The sequence below is a fragment of the Varroa destructor genome, unplaced genomic scaffold (genome assembly GCF_002443255.2).
Source record: "Varroa destructor unplaced genomic scaffold, Vdes_3.0 BEIS01000004.1, whole genome shotgun sequence".
In the NCBI taxonomy this organism is placed as follows: domain Eukaryota; kingdom Metazoa; phylum Arthropoda; class Arachnida; order Mesostigmata; family Varroidae; genus Varroa; species Varroa destructor.
This window is the reverse complement of record NW_019211457.1, coordinates 20,872,225-20,887,290: the sequence shown is the minus strand read 5'-3', so window position 1 is coordinate 20,887,290 and position 15,066 is coordinate 20,872,225. Positions and strand designations below refer to the sequence as shown.

The window sequence follows — 15,066 nt, the reverse complement described above, 5'->3', positions numbered from 1 at the left end:
GGCAATGTCAGCAGGTATCCAGTCGATCCACGGCAGATATCGCTAACGCTTTGACAGTGACAGCTTCGGGCAGTTATCAAAACGCGCCAGGTAGGAAACGAAGGCCTAAGTTACCAATAGAGAGATTTCGGACGATCTGCTCTTTGGCCGATAACGCTGCATAAGGCGTGCATATGTGAGTTCAATGGCGTTTCAAATGCTCATTATCTTAATCGATCCCTGTCTAAAGTAAACATGCACTTGTGTATAAAATCCTCTATACTTTTGATTTTCTGGTCTATTTGTTTACAATGTACAGCTTTACAATGCTCAGAATACTACGGGTCCTAAAAGCGTCACCATTACAGTGTTCACACTACTCGTCTAAGTGTGATATGAAGGAGTCAACCCAAGGTTAGAGGATGGTCAGATCATTTCAACGGGTGAAACGTTGAAACACAAACAGCAATTTCCGAAAGAAGTTCCCCTGTGAAGTTTTACCAATCCAAATTCCTATCATTCTAAGCCAAAATGTTGTTTTAAATTGAATTAAAGCGCACATTAATTAAAACATCGTTGATGCAGCAAGCACTGCAAACATACTCCAATACGAATATTTTCTGGCTCTCGATAATGATATCCGGGAATGTATGGATAAGCAACCATAGAATATAAACTGATTACGTGAGAGCAGCATGTACGTATAGTATTGTTATTATTATTACTATTTTTATATCGTTGTATGAATTAAGGCTCCTGTTTTTCCTCTCCAATAATCAGCAAAGGCGACACGGGGAAGTTCAAATATTAAAAATGCCACGATTTTTTTTGGTTCATTTCGTGATCTAGGACAGCGTCATGAGACTTGGTGTGGAGATAACAATGGATCTGCTATCAATGTCTTGAAGAAACGAAGTATTACCTCGTTTATTTGTTCGCTAAAATGAAGCCAAGATGTGTATCAAAATTCTGATAACTTAAACACTTCAATTAATCTAATTAAAGATCACTGATTTCTCCAGTTGTGCCACAATATCGGGCTTAAGGTGAGAGTGCTGACTTGCGGCGATATAAAGGATAAATTAATCTTGATTGTTTTAAAAAATACGAGTGCAAATCAAGTCAGTATTAAACTTGCGGTACTTTTTAAGGAATATCCGCCGTTACAGAATTTAGTATGTTCTACTATTAAAAAGACTTAGGCTATAGTTTTAATTTAATCGTGACTACGAAATACTGCTTTAGTTTACCAAAGGCATTTTACAAATCCCCAACTGGCGTACCAGATAGGAATCAGTGCTTATTAAATCAAATAGGATTCTAAACATTATGTATTTTGAACGGAAACATGACTTGAGTCATAACAATGCACAATCTCAATGAAAATATACAGATATTTTGTACCGTTTAATAAATGATGAATGAATATCGACTGAAGCTAAAACAGTTAAACCTCAGTAGCGTTTTTGTAATACGAATTTGGCTATCTTGACGTCACTAGGGGTGTCAGCTATTGTAGTCAACATTAGTCAAAGTAGGCGTCTTGTTCGCACATGCTTTATTATAATTTGTCAAGAATATGTAAAGTAATAAAATTCGAGATATCGCAGTCGATAATAAGAAAATTGATCTAGCAACCATTAGTAGCTGTTCACAAACATCGTTGTACAAACCTAAATGAAACTTACTCGCGTATTTCGTGTAGCCTGAAATTTGTGCTTAAAAGAATATTTGTATTAAAGAAATATATGCTGAGAAAGATATCCGTAATTATTCTGAGGCAAATCAAAAAGTCGAGAATTTTGTCTTGTCGAAGACAAACGGAGTATATTCCAAAAATAACGAGACCGTTCGTCTTTTTTGATGCGATAGCAACAATTCTATTACCATTTTAAGGTGTCATAGCAGTGCTGTAACTGGCAGCAATGACAGACCACTACTACGCGTACGAAATTTAGTAATTACTACTAAGATTCTATCTCGTGTCTCTCTATCGCTAAGATTGTTTTTTTTGTGTGTTTGAAAATACATCTACTCACGCTTACTTTTATTCAATCGTTATTCAATAGATGGATTTTAGGGCCAAATAGCATTTTTGATGGTTACCCTTATGTGAAGAAGCTGGGAATCCAGGTCGCCTGACCTCTCTTGAAACTTTCTGGATATCGTTCCACTTGTCGGCATCATGATAGCTCTCCCAGTTTGAATTAATTGCCTTTTTTGACAGTACTCCGTATTGAAACAGTAAGAAAAGACACTTTCCAGTTTCTCCTTTGCCGAGAGTTTAGAAAGCTACTTTCAATAAATGTGGTGTGTAGGCAATCGCGTGAAATCCTTCATTTTTAATGCTTCGACATTGCTAAATCAGAGTAAAGTTGTTCCGCTGAGGTTTTCTATAGTAATTTATATATATTCGTCTAGTTTTATAAAACTAGACTTAGGCGTAACGCTGATTCTTTAACGTGGAATAGGACCGTTCACGTGTTAGTTTTTTGGTATGAATTTGTTAAAACATTACTTCAGCTTGGTTTTGATTTCTGATTATATTACACAACTGATTATATTACAAAACCTCATTGCGACAATAATCTATGATTAATTAAAATTTGTATAACCCTAACTATAGCTATATTACATTGGCACTTATGCGCTACAGTTATCTGTAAATATATCCAAGACTTCTTGTAGAAGCTTTTTATCTCTAGCTTGGCCCAAATTCCACACTGGCGCTGCGTAGATTGTAACCGGTGCAACATATTACAGGATAGTTTGACGTATAAGTTGAGGTATCTAATCAAAAAAGTCTACAGTTGCTACATCGTGCCGTATGTTCCGAACGACAGCTAGATTTTCAACTGCGTTCTATGACCTTATATTTACACCGCCTATGTTGTATTCTTGCTTTGAATTTCCATGGTCTAAGTGTAAAACGGAGTAGTTTTCGACAGATATTCTTGGATCAAATCGTTTATCTTGACCTTGCTGCGTAACAGATTTTCTCTGTAAATTTTACATGTCTGTACATCATCTGCGTATATTTTTACCGACTGTGACAGCGGCATTGTGTATATTAGAGAGTTCATATATGGGGCCTATTATTGTACCTTAAAGATATCCAGACCTTACAGTAGCACACTCAAAATATTGACCGTATACCGAACTGACATGAATATATATAAGCACAAACTTCAGGAGTTCTATTGCTGAGGAAGTTTTCAAGCCAAGCTACTAGAAATCTTTATGCTTTAAATTACTGAAAAAGTCAGCAACTTTAAAATCAAAGAATATAGCTTCAAAGCATTGAGTTACGTTGCACTTGGTCCTATTCGAGTTGTATCCAATATCTGGAATACTGTATTGTGTTCTGGTCTGTAGGCGAATTGTGGGTCCGATATTAGCCCCTGTGCATTGGCACTTTTGCATGTATTGAGCTACGATACTTTTTAGGACGTTGCATGCTAGAGATGCTAACGATACCGGTTATACATTGCAGGGGTTTGTACTTGAGCTGTCCTAAGTATTTCTAGTACATCTCTTTTACCGAGCCATCTTTAAAAAACTTATGGGGGTACTGTGCGTACTGACAGCCCAAACTTCTTCATTACAATAAAGAAAGGTACATCTTGTGTTTTGTGTGTTTGATTAACATTGCTCGGTATTGCGTCAATGTGTTGCAGACTTATGAGTTCTTGCCGTTCCTGGGTCAACGTCGTCATGTAATTCAGTAGTTTCTGGGTTAGCCCGATCGGTAACAACTAGACCTATATCGACCGTATTATCTTACTGAAAAAAATAATCCTCCACGCGATTACCTTAGAGCGGTAGTCCTGACCTCTTCGCATGAAAAGTCTTTTTTCACTAAAATAAGCACGCTCCACCGCGCGAGAACCTGTTTTAAACCCCTATAAACTACTTACATCGCAAAGTTTGCACCATTAACAGAAAGCCATAACCCCGTAATGAATGGTAAGTCTATTTTTTGTTTCTCTAGACAGAAATTAAAATTATAGATTATTCCGTTTTTTTTTTTTTACAATAAGCCGGCATTCAAATAAGTACAACAAAGGGTTATCATTATTATTTAAATAGAATCGGGTTGATGATAATCATGTGGATTTAACCGGATACATGTACAAAGTACTGTTGATGGAAAGGATCCTGTCTTCAGGTAGTAAGCCGCGATAAAGAAATATTTCTACGTCCCAGATAGAATACAAACTACACTGCTGTAGCCAACGTTTAAAACTTCGGTTTAGAACCTAGCTTTACTTCTGAGTTCTGAGTTGCTTCTCTGAGATTATATACACTTCTCCGCGGATTTTAGGTAATTATACAGTCCTTCGGTAGTTATACAACCTCTTTATGTTCATCCAAGTTTCAGTTATTAGCAATTTCGGTGGGCTAGCACTGTTACTTTTGTATATCCCTTCTATTAATATTTGCTCCTTTTTTTATCTCTTTTAGATCTAATACACGATTGAGTGGTTTCGCTGGCACCTCGATTCTGTCGTCGCTTCATCTTGCGGCCAATCGCGTGTCGACTGCGACTTTCTAAACAGCTTCTATGCAAAGTTCCATTGACATAGGGTTTCATGCCATTCTATTAACCTACCATGAGTTTCTGTAAGCCCTTCCATTAATATCTGCGTTCTTTCGTTTTCTTACTAAAGTTTTTTTCATTTGCTTTCTAAGCTTTCTTTCTTCAAACAAAAGTTTTTATTTAAATCAAATAAATTACAAAAATACATTATAAAGAGAAGCTTACAAACTCACAGCACAGGAATTTCGCGGCATTTCTTGGGTGTTTCCGGAAAGCTGCGCTGTCAGACAATAGTAATTTTTCTTAATTAGACTCACTGTTGAGATTTTAAGGCTTGCTTGAGCTATTACCTTTGATCCTTAATTTACTCACGCAATAACATAATAACTATAAGTTCAAGTTAAAAAAGCACCTGTAATTTCTTAAACTTAAGCCTATAGCTGCCCCTGACCTGTATATGCATACATATTTCACCAAAATCAAGAAGCTCTACATCAGCGAAAAGTCGAGAAAGCTCTTGACTTTTATCTTGGAACCCTGTTACGTTGCCTGAAAGTTTTCTTGTAATATCCATCTGGCTGTCCTGCATCAATCTTGCTAAAAAGCTGAGAAGGCTCCAAACTTTTTTTTTACTAATAGCTAAATAAACATACACAAGAAATCGAGAGATCGAAACACATAAAACGTTCAGCCCTTCGATTTTAGATGTCTAGCTCCATCTTAATTTAGACGGATATGTATAACTATACGTTATAATAATTTAAGTTTTCAGCTCAAATGGTTTACGTTATATCTTTGCAACGTATAATTTATTCTCTACTGAATTCAGGTATGTGCTGTTATTTTTGTTGAATCAAAGCGGATCATGTATATCATATTTATATTATGCCACACTTTTATAAAAACCCTTTAATTTCGACTTCACTATGTGTGACTACATAATATATTTGACAGAACCACGGCAAAAACAGAAAAATGTCTATGGCTCAGGCTTAACAGAAGAACATCAATGTTCTATTTGACATGTGACAAATACTACAAACACAATTCTATATATATATATATATATATATATATATATATATATATATATGATCACTGAGCGTATATATACTCTCAGTGATCATCAGTTTATTGAGATAGCAAATATTGAATTTGACGAAAAAAGTGCAAGAGCATAACTTGCTGGCAACCTGGTAAGTACTTTTGCTCATGCAGATAACTATATTTTACAATTTTTGTCTATGAAAGAAGGTTCTATAGTCTGTCACATTAAATAAATCTCTTATTTTTCTCTCTAAAGTTTGCACTTATCAACTAACTTACGTCTTTTGATATATCTAGTCAATGTTTGTGTTTAATTACTGAGGTTACTAATGTGTCAGTACCATGCACAGATCCATATAGCTCACCTTTACATCTGTTATTTACTTTAGTTACTACATAATAAGATGATTCTATCGGTATTTTAGAGCATATATATGTAGGTAAACTATATCAGGAGCGAGTAACAGCAGGGGGAGAGCATATCTACCAGAATAAATACTGCACGGTGTAAAATTATAAATACGTTCTAATAAATAATATTCGAAGGCACATATTGTCATTACTCGGCGACACAAGATATCATCGCCGCGCATTCTCACGGACTGAATCGCGGCAGACAGAAGCTTTTTTTTAGTAGATAGATTTTTATAGATTTAAGTTCATATAATTTAAACAGTTTTGATGTTCTAAAAAGGAGTGGCGTATTCTACCATCGATTCTCTCAAACAAAACACAGACAATGAGATTAGGTATAATAATGCAAGCTACAAATACATAGAGAAGCTTTCAGTGCTCATCTCAATGCATAAACAGATGAGAAAAGATGTACTTAACATATACAGACATGGTGTCGTTCTATATTATGCATTAAAAGTTACGCAAGTTTTCGACCTGTTAAATAGTTGTGGACGTTTGACTAATGTTTGACACGTTATTTTAGAAGATGTGCATATACAAAAATACCTTCCTTGCCCTGGCTTGTTCATGTCCGCCATCTTTGTTGATACGTACATATATTCCGCTCACTCTGTTGGTCTTGATGATGAATTCGGCAGTTTATATAATTTGATTGTTGCTAAAAGGTGGATATATATATTTAATCACCGCCTTCTGAGCAACAATCAAAAAATTGAAACTGGCCATTTCTTAATTCCTTTTTGTAAATATTTCTTCGCTAGGTAGTTGAAAAATTCTTCTCAATGTTATACACTAAAATATACACAATGATATCTAAGCGGGCCGCTAAACTCATTGTACTTACCACAAACTTTCCACAAAAGATATGGTCAGAAAATCTAAGATTATTTCTTGATCATCTTAACCAATAGTCGCAACAGGTCTTAAAAGAATTTATATATTGTAATGGCCATAAGAACAGTGATGAGAACACAGATGGGCAAAATCATGCCATGTATGTATAGGGAATTCCGTATTTGAGATACAAACGGAGCTGTCTACTATTAATGGAAATGCCAGCTATCCATAAAAAAACAAGCAACTACATAAACATATTTAGCGTTATAAAAAGTACTTCGCTTTATCTGTTTCACTTGTTTAAATTTATTTATACCTTGATCACAGTATACATATGCCATAGCAATTAGAGCCGGTTGCCTCACGGCAACATAAAATAGAGATGACTTTCCTTTGATGTGAATTAATGTTACGTTAATCTAAGAAACTAAAATAAGATTTTTATTACCATACATAGTATGTGGTCTTAAAGGTACACATGGGTCTTCCAATAGGAGTGGAACCACGCGTATGGTGAAGTTTACCTTAACTGTGCTTTCGCGGCGGGATTTGTTTAAGTCGTCACTTCGCTAAAGGTCTAAATGCGGCACTCATAAAGTGTTTATTTTGAACGTATTGGTAAACTTTGATTGAATCTTCTTAGCTCATCTTGAACTAGATTGTCCTAATAACCATAATTTTTAACGTCCCTAACTTACCCAAACCGAGTTGAATTTCATTTAAAAAAAAATATCCAGCTCATTTAGAAAAGAAAAGGCTGAACCTCATAAATTTGTTTTCAAAAGCTAAGAGAGATGGCCTCTATGTTTCGAATTTTACGTATGGTATCCCAGTTAACAGAAAACGAAGTCTGCTTCAAAATTGTACCACACCGTATCCTAATGGTTAGCCTACAAATATGTTACCCACCGAGATATCACAGAAGATGGCCTAACGTATCTGTCCTCTCCTATCTCACTTTATACTTAAAGGACTTAAAACGCTGCTATAATCTATTTACCGACAACAAGCCGACGTTGAAAGCAGGAGTTCGACGACCATTGAATTTTGTACTCTTTTGAACACAATAAGCATAAGGAAGATTTCTTGCAAACTTAATTTATTCAATTATTATTTAATGATTATTTAAAATAAAAGTAATTGTATTGTTTCATCTTGATACAATTCTTTAATGAACGATTTCGAATAATTTTATCTGCCCCTGTGATACAGAGTAGAAATTCTATAAAAAAGTATAACATTTAAAAAGGAGTGTTCAATTATAACGTCTGTTCAAAAAAATAAATTTTTCGTTTTCACAAGATCCATATTTTATACATCAGAATGCTTTTGCAAGTTATGATAAATGCAGAATAGGATAACCGTGGGTAATTTTTTCATTCGTTACGGCCAGTACAGTTCATATGCATCACGAGAAATCTGAGAGGAGGCAGATATTCTTGCACCTTTATCTATACTGACATTGTTCGGCTTATTTTTTTAACGCTTTCTGCTATTCTTTCTGTGTGAATAAATTTTCGGAATCATATTTTCTGTATAGAATTAAAGATTAGCTGAGACGGATCTTGGTGGACTCTGCTAAGGTCCTATGAGACAACACGGTACCGTTTTACCAACGCTGAAGTTAGAAGCAGAAATAGCCGCATGTTTATGACTATTACAGTAACGTACCCGAAGAGATGCACATTATTTATCTAAAATACTCTGGCCCTCGGCTTATTTTGTTGAATATTTTAACTGCAGCTTATGGCAGATGCACTCGAATTAAATCTCAAATAATATTTGCATATATTCGAATAGTTAATAGTAAAGACGTGATGTCACAAAATTTTTTCAGGAATACTTATAACTATAAACCTAATTCAGATCAGCATCATTTTTTCAAAGATTCGCTTCCCTTCAGCCAGGCTTTTTGGTAGTTTTAGTCCGACCATAACTGTAGCCTAAATAAAGTAGTGATTGCTGCTAGAGGGGATTAAAGATGTAAATAAATAACTCTGCATTAGAAGAGAGTTGCACATATTCAGTGCATTGTTTTTACCACGATGAAGTAGAAAATTTAAGAATGCGATTATTCTTCGTTTTTTTTTTTATTTGTACACGCACTAACACGCGACTGTTGAACACATAAAGGAAGTATTCAAAACATAAAGCAATCCTGTGGGGGCCAAAAAAAACGAGCACGATTTTAGTGCAATTTTGGCATTTTCTAAGAGCACTCCTCATAAATCTTTCCCCCTTCTTTTTTATGTCAATACAAACAAGTATACACCAAGTATCTTTAAGAGTCGTTGAATTTTGATTCTCGTAGAAAGTCTGGTTGAGGATGGCGTTGATTTTTACATGCCCTGGCCGTACTGTACATGAATCGACGCATAAGACAAAACATAAATGTTTCGAAACAAACATGTTTCGATTATGCAATCGAGTCTCAATGCCGTTAAGAAAACTTTAGCATCGTTGCTTACGAAGTGAGGTATTAGCGCAGCAAAAAACAATATGCCTTAAGTTATAATCGAAACGATGTAAGCTAAGGATAATGCCTTTAATAATGCATTATATGTATAATGGTTACTTAATGCAACAGTGGGTTTTCAATACCTTGACAATGGCCGTGGTGTATGTACTTAGACGATTCGTTTCATCGCCGGATTATGTCATTGAAACAATTTGTAATTCATTTTTAATATTCCCATAAAATACACCCTTTGCTTCAATGAATCAAGGCTTACATGATAACGCAAATATATCTTAATTAAATGAACGGTTTTAATTTTTAAGCGAACTGGCATTGTTCGCCTTATTGACAGTTTGAGGATTATACTTTTTCTATTTATGCCGTAACGTAATCTTTGTTTTGGTGCCTAAGTGAAGCGAGTACTAATTAGTAACTGCACTGTTCGTGTAAATAGTCTACGGGGAACTCTAAATTTAGGAAATAATCATTATGATCGTTGGTCCACTATTACTTACGGTGCAAAAATGTCATATACTATGTACCATAGACGAACATGATACACAACTATTTTCTACCTGGCAAAAAAGATTCGAAATACATTAATAAATCTCTGATATATTTTTAGCACAATTTTGTTGCAGCCACTGCGGCAAGACTGTGCATAATATGTATGAACGTATCCCTCTCTTGCCCAGACTGCGATAAAATCGACTGCAGTGATGGATGGTCTGTCTACAACTACAATGAGAAAATGCGATGAAACCCCACGAAGGTGATCCCTTGCGCAAATCAGGTTACTAGCACCAATATACCCATCGCTCTGAATGTATATAAAGTAGGGTCCCCTTCAGAGTAACTAGTGTATATTCGTGAATATATTAGAGCGAACATGCACATTCAATCGATACTCTCTGCGCAAAAATGTTTATAACACACACACACACACACATAGCTGTTCCTCTATCATAGATAGACTAGCTGTCGACAACAATCTGTACTTCGAAGACCAGTCATGCATTACCTGTACTCATACAGGATAGTATTAGCCTTGAAAGTGTACTTGACATTGATAGGACACTGTAGTATTATCAGAGTCCAGAAGATTTTACCCGGTTTTTCAGTCGATCTAAAATTTCTAGAACCCATAGGGATGCGATTTTAAAACCTACTTTTGTGAATCTACTTATATACATAACTGCTTCGACTTCATTATTGTTAACTTCACTAGTTCACCAAGGCCCGCCCATATGACCCTCACGTGTTCTGTGTCTCATATCATAGCGAGAACGAAGTATTCACCAGGCCTAATATGCGAGCATAAGCTTTACTGGACTGTGAGCGCCCGCTTCGGCTAAGAGGTGCCGAATTGTTGGACTCAGCAGATATCATTCGTCCAACTCGATACTGGGCCTACTCTAGCTTCATCCGAAATACACGCTGCGCTCACCGACAAGCTCCGACAGATGGATCGGGCCTCGCGACCTTCAACTACCCAGCCGAAACAATGCCGTCGGTATACCTTACGGTATTTTGACGAGGCCTTTTTTACCGAATTATTTAGGTTACATACATATTACTAACTTAAGTAGGGTACAATTTGTGTGAAATATAATTGTTTATACTTTTTGTATATATCCTTTTTAAGGAACGGCATGATTGCTTGCACCATTTACCCACTGTCTCTTGATAAGTTCATTTTATATGAAATCTTCAGAAAGGTAATTGTTTTTGGTTGTGGTTATAACTTCACATTAGGTGAGTACCACAATTGAATCGTCTTTAAATCCAGTCCAGAGACTTTCCGCTCCGTATTTCACTTATCCATGGTAAATAATACTTTTTTAATAAAGATCTTGCTTTGCTATACGATTAGCTTTTGTGAATAAAACTAACTTAAATGAAAACCTGTCTGCAAATAGAAGCTTGGCCTTACGTCGACTCTACGTATGGAGTAATTGACTGAAGATTCAATTCTTATACTTTTTTAATCACATAGTTAAATCGGATTATCACTTTACATTAGTTCTTTAACAACAGTGTATTATGCATAGCGTGGATATTTTGTATTATGAGCGTGTGTCATCTGGCAGATGCGTACGTTGGTTGGTGGGAACCAGGGGGCCCTAGCAACTGGTAACTTCGTCCGCTGTGAGAACCCCTCTAGTGAGCTGATCTGAAGTGATCGTTTAAATTACAAGCCCGTTACGAGCTCCCCTCAACCTACCGTCTGTTCAAGTCGACGCACTACCAATGCAATCTCGCATCTCCCCAATAGGGTAATATTGGAGCAGCGATGCGGAGGGAGGAACGAAATGCCTAGTAGCCAGGTAATCATTATCGACTGATTACAAAGCGGCATGAATGTCTAGAAGACTACCAAAACCAAATGACTTTGATCCAAAAGACCCTTTTGATATGCTTTAGTTCGTTACATGAATCAGGTTCATTACAAAAATATTAATGACGAGATCATTGTTTTATCCTATGGGAGGTTTGTTGCAAAAATGTTTTTATTTATTATAAAAAACAGGATTTAAGGAGTAGGTCTGAAAATACTCTAAATGTATTCGTCAAATGCATAAGAGGCTACAATCGGCTTTTGGAAACGAACTTTTGATAAAATTTGATTTGTCGCCCAACTAGGAAATACGAGGTAATGAATCTAATATTAGGTAGCAACTTCAGCGTAATTTTATTGAAAGTTATGCTGAAGTTGCTACCTTTAGTCTTATATACAATGGCAATAAGAGTAGTCATGCAAATTATTGAATATTTAAATTATTGAATAAACTGGAGGCAGACAAAACAGGAAAAGAAACGAAAGAACGAAGGAAATGTATTTTATGTTCCCTGCGAAAGCAATCTCTAAAATATTCGTTTATTTTCACTAAAATAGACATCGTATTAGCACAGGCTGATGATGATGGTGATGATGATGAATCGCCTTAAAATCACATTTCCAATAAACGATTATGGAATAGCGATAAGAATACAATTAGCGGCTTTTCGAACTTTTGCAATCTACATTGCTTCCCTTTTACCAACTGTACTAGGGGTAAGAATTGTGCTAATGACAAGCTTTTAGTGAACTACTGAGTACCTCGAAAAGCAAAATTGAATTTACTAAGTTCCCAAGAGCAAAGCCGGCTATATCTGAAATTCTACAATGCGCACAAAATAATGTAAAAGCTGTACTTACGGATGACTTTCCACCACCACACCGAAATGACCTCCAAATGTCGTGCACTGAATCTTCGTGTCGGTCTAAAACATGTTTAGTCCATTAAAAGAATAATTAAAGAAGAATTCCTTGAACAGGCAATGTGTAGACTGCTTACACTTAATGGATAGCAAATGCTTAACATTTTCTATTCTGTTAAGCCATGTTCCATCGCTTGCTTTCCTGACCGGTGGATTCTGACAGCGTTCAATGCATACAGGGCCCACACAGTGATAAATAATCAAAGCGACAGTGACATCGCTTAATGTATACGTTTCAATACTCCTTCAGGAAGAGCGCGCCCTATTGAGTGTATTAGATGCATCAGTTTACTACCAGTTAGCCTAGTCTCGAGGAGATCGGCTGCCGAATGCGCGCAGCTCAAAGTGGCCCCGCGCTTTTCAAGCCGCCCTTTCCCATTGAGACCTCACTGTTGGCGCTGGCCCCGCCAGCTTGTTCGAAGCAATAGCCTCAGCTGCCTGAAGCAGCTGCAGAATTCGACTCGAACATTGAGCACCGATAAGGTGAGTGGAGCTGAGACTGCGGCAAGACCAGTAAGCTGTCAGTGAGATGACGATGACTACGCCCAAAAAGATCTCCTCACTACCCAAACTGCTCAGGGCACCATTATGGATATGAACAGGGCGATTCGGATGCATGCCAAAACCAACTGGTTTTGTCGGCCCCTTCTCCCTCTGCCTGAAGCCATGGTGAAGTAATGAATGAGAACGAAGTATGCACCAGAACTGGATACCGAGCGGCAAGCTACAGAATGCCAACCGTTGTGCAACGAACTTCAGAATCAACGGGGGAGGGGGAGAGAATTTGCGAATAAAAGTCTGTCGAGAGAATGAGAGAGTCGTCGGCCGAAAAACTCTCTCGAGGCAGCTGCGACGAAGAGAGAAAACGAAAAAGAGAGCATCTATCCTCATCCGTAGCAAAGTATGCAGAGTCGGTTGTATTTATTGGAAAGGTAGAGTCAATAGGGTTGGAAGCACCAGTATGAAAGTACCTCCTCTCTTAAAGGGTGTTGTGTAATAACAGCTCGAAGATTATAATAAGAGCAATACAAATAATAGCCCTGAAATATATACTCCTCTTTATTACGCATATTTGTATACTTCGCCTATTACTGGCAGTCGGATTATAGTCTTGGGTGTACCGCTAATACAACCGGAAGTAGTCGATTCAATTTATAAATGCCAAATTTTCATATCGATATTTTATTACCGTAAATTAGATCAGAATTACATCGGTTTATTGTATATTTATTTATATAATAACCACTTGAAAATCCTATGTCATAAGCATACTTTTTCAGTGGTCCTATTGTAATCCCTATTTAAAAAACCCATTCCCTATTCCTGTAAGAAGGAGATTTAAGAACATGTGGGAAAACACACTGATTGCGGGAAGCTAGTCGATTGGCTAGTTAAGTTAGACGCCTGTTTTAAATTGCTTGGCAAGGTTTGAGTTATGAATTGTTACAAGAAAACTTTAATAAATAAAGGTTCGTTCGTATTCTGGGGTTTAAAATACAGCAAAACTATAGGGCATATATTACAAGTAATATCTTGACAAAATAGCTCACAGAACGTGTTGCGTCGGCAGACATACATATAGGCTACGGATAAGCGTTTTATTTGGCTCTTCATAAGCCGTCTACTACCTCGTTATGAAGACGGTCGATTCGGTTTTCATAACCAACGCTTGCAGAAACTAGTTCTCAGCTTTAGGCTCATGTCAGATTTACTCTTTACCCGTGGATTCGCTGCTTTCATAATGCTGTTTGTTTCTTCTTGCTATAGTTCTACGCTGTTTCATTGTAAAGAGATCCTAAAATTTGAGTTCTTCAGTGAGTTTAATAATATATATATATATATATATATATTATATATATCTTATATATATATATATATATATAAGGCTTTGCTAAATTTTGTTTTAATTACCGCAAAATATAGATATGTCTGAAACTAAATGTTTGGAATGTTTTAGTCGACTTACTATATAACCTACTGAGAAAGAAGTTTTCCCTCGCTGCGATTTGCATCAGAGAGCCTTAGATGGTACGGTCTACCTATCTATATAATATTAGCATAAAGTGTTTAGCAAACAAAAGACTTATGTTATCCTGTTGTTTGGAATATCCGGACATTAATATTAAAACGTAGATTGAGCTAACAACCAAGACAGTATATTATTACTAGCAAGATAATAAATTATAGTAAGGCGCCGTATACAACTTTAAGCGAAGGCCGCCAAAGAACAATAGGTAAAAAGTAGCCTCAATAACTAAACTAGCGCAGTTACTAAAAAATACGCAGCTTTTGTTAACTTGATGTGAGGCAACTGCCGAGCTTTTTTTTGAATTGATCCATTCTGTGTTTACGTTTTCCTTAAGTTTTTGGAGCCTGGATTCCAAGAATGTCAGTGTATATCTAGTGGAAAATGCATTTCAGCTTTTGCCATATTCTTATTAGTTACTGCGTAAGGAAGGTTATCAAAATACCTGACAGAAGAATTGATTTCTAAAGGCGTTTGCATGTATGTTTTTATATATATAAT

At 36.4% G+C, this 15,066-nt stretch overlaps 1 long non-coding RNA gene across 1 annotated transcript; it reads left to right on the top strand.

Annotated features, from left to right (window-relative positions):
* Positions 1-64: 64 nt before the first annotated feature.
* On the top strand, positions 65-13,543 carry LOC111249216 (uncharacterized). The gene is made up of 9 exons (XR_002672840.2): positions 65-90; positions 299-393; positions 829-1,025; positions 3,657-3,945; positions 4,444-4,602; positions 9,974-10,071; positions 10,560-10,803; positions 11,369-11,605; positions 12,790-13,543. It is a non-coding gene; the product is annotated as an uncharacterized LOC111249216 (long non-coding RNA).
* Positions 13,544-15,066: the final 1,523 nt, after the last annotated feature.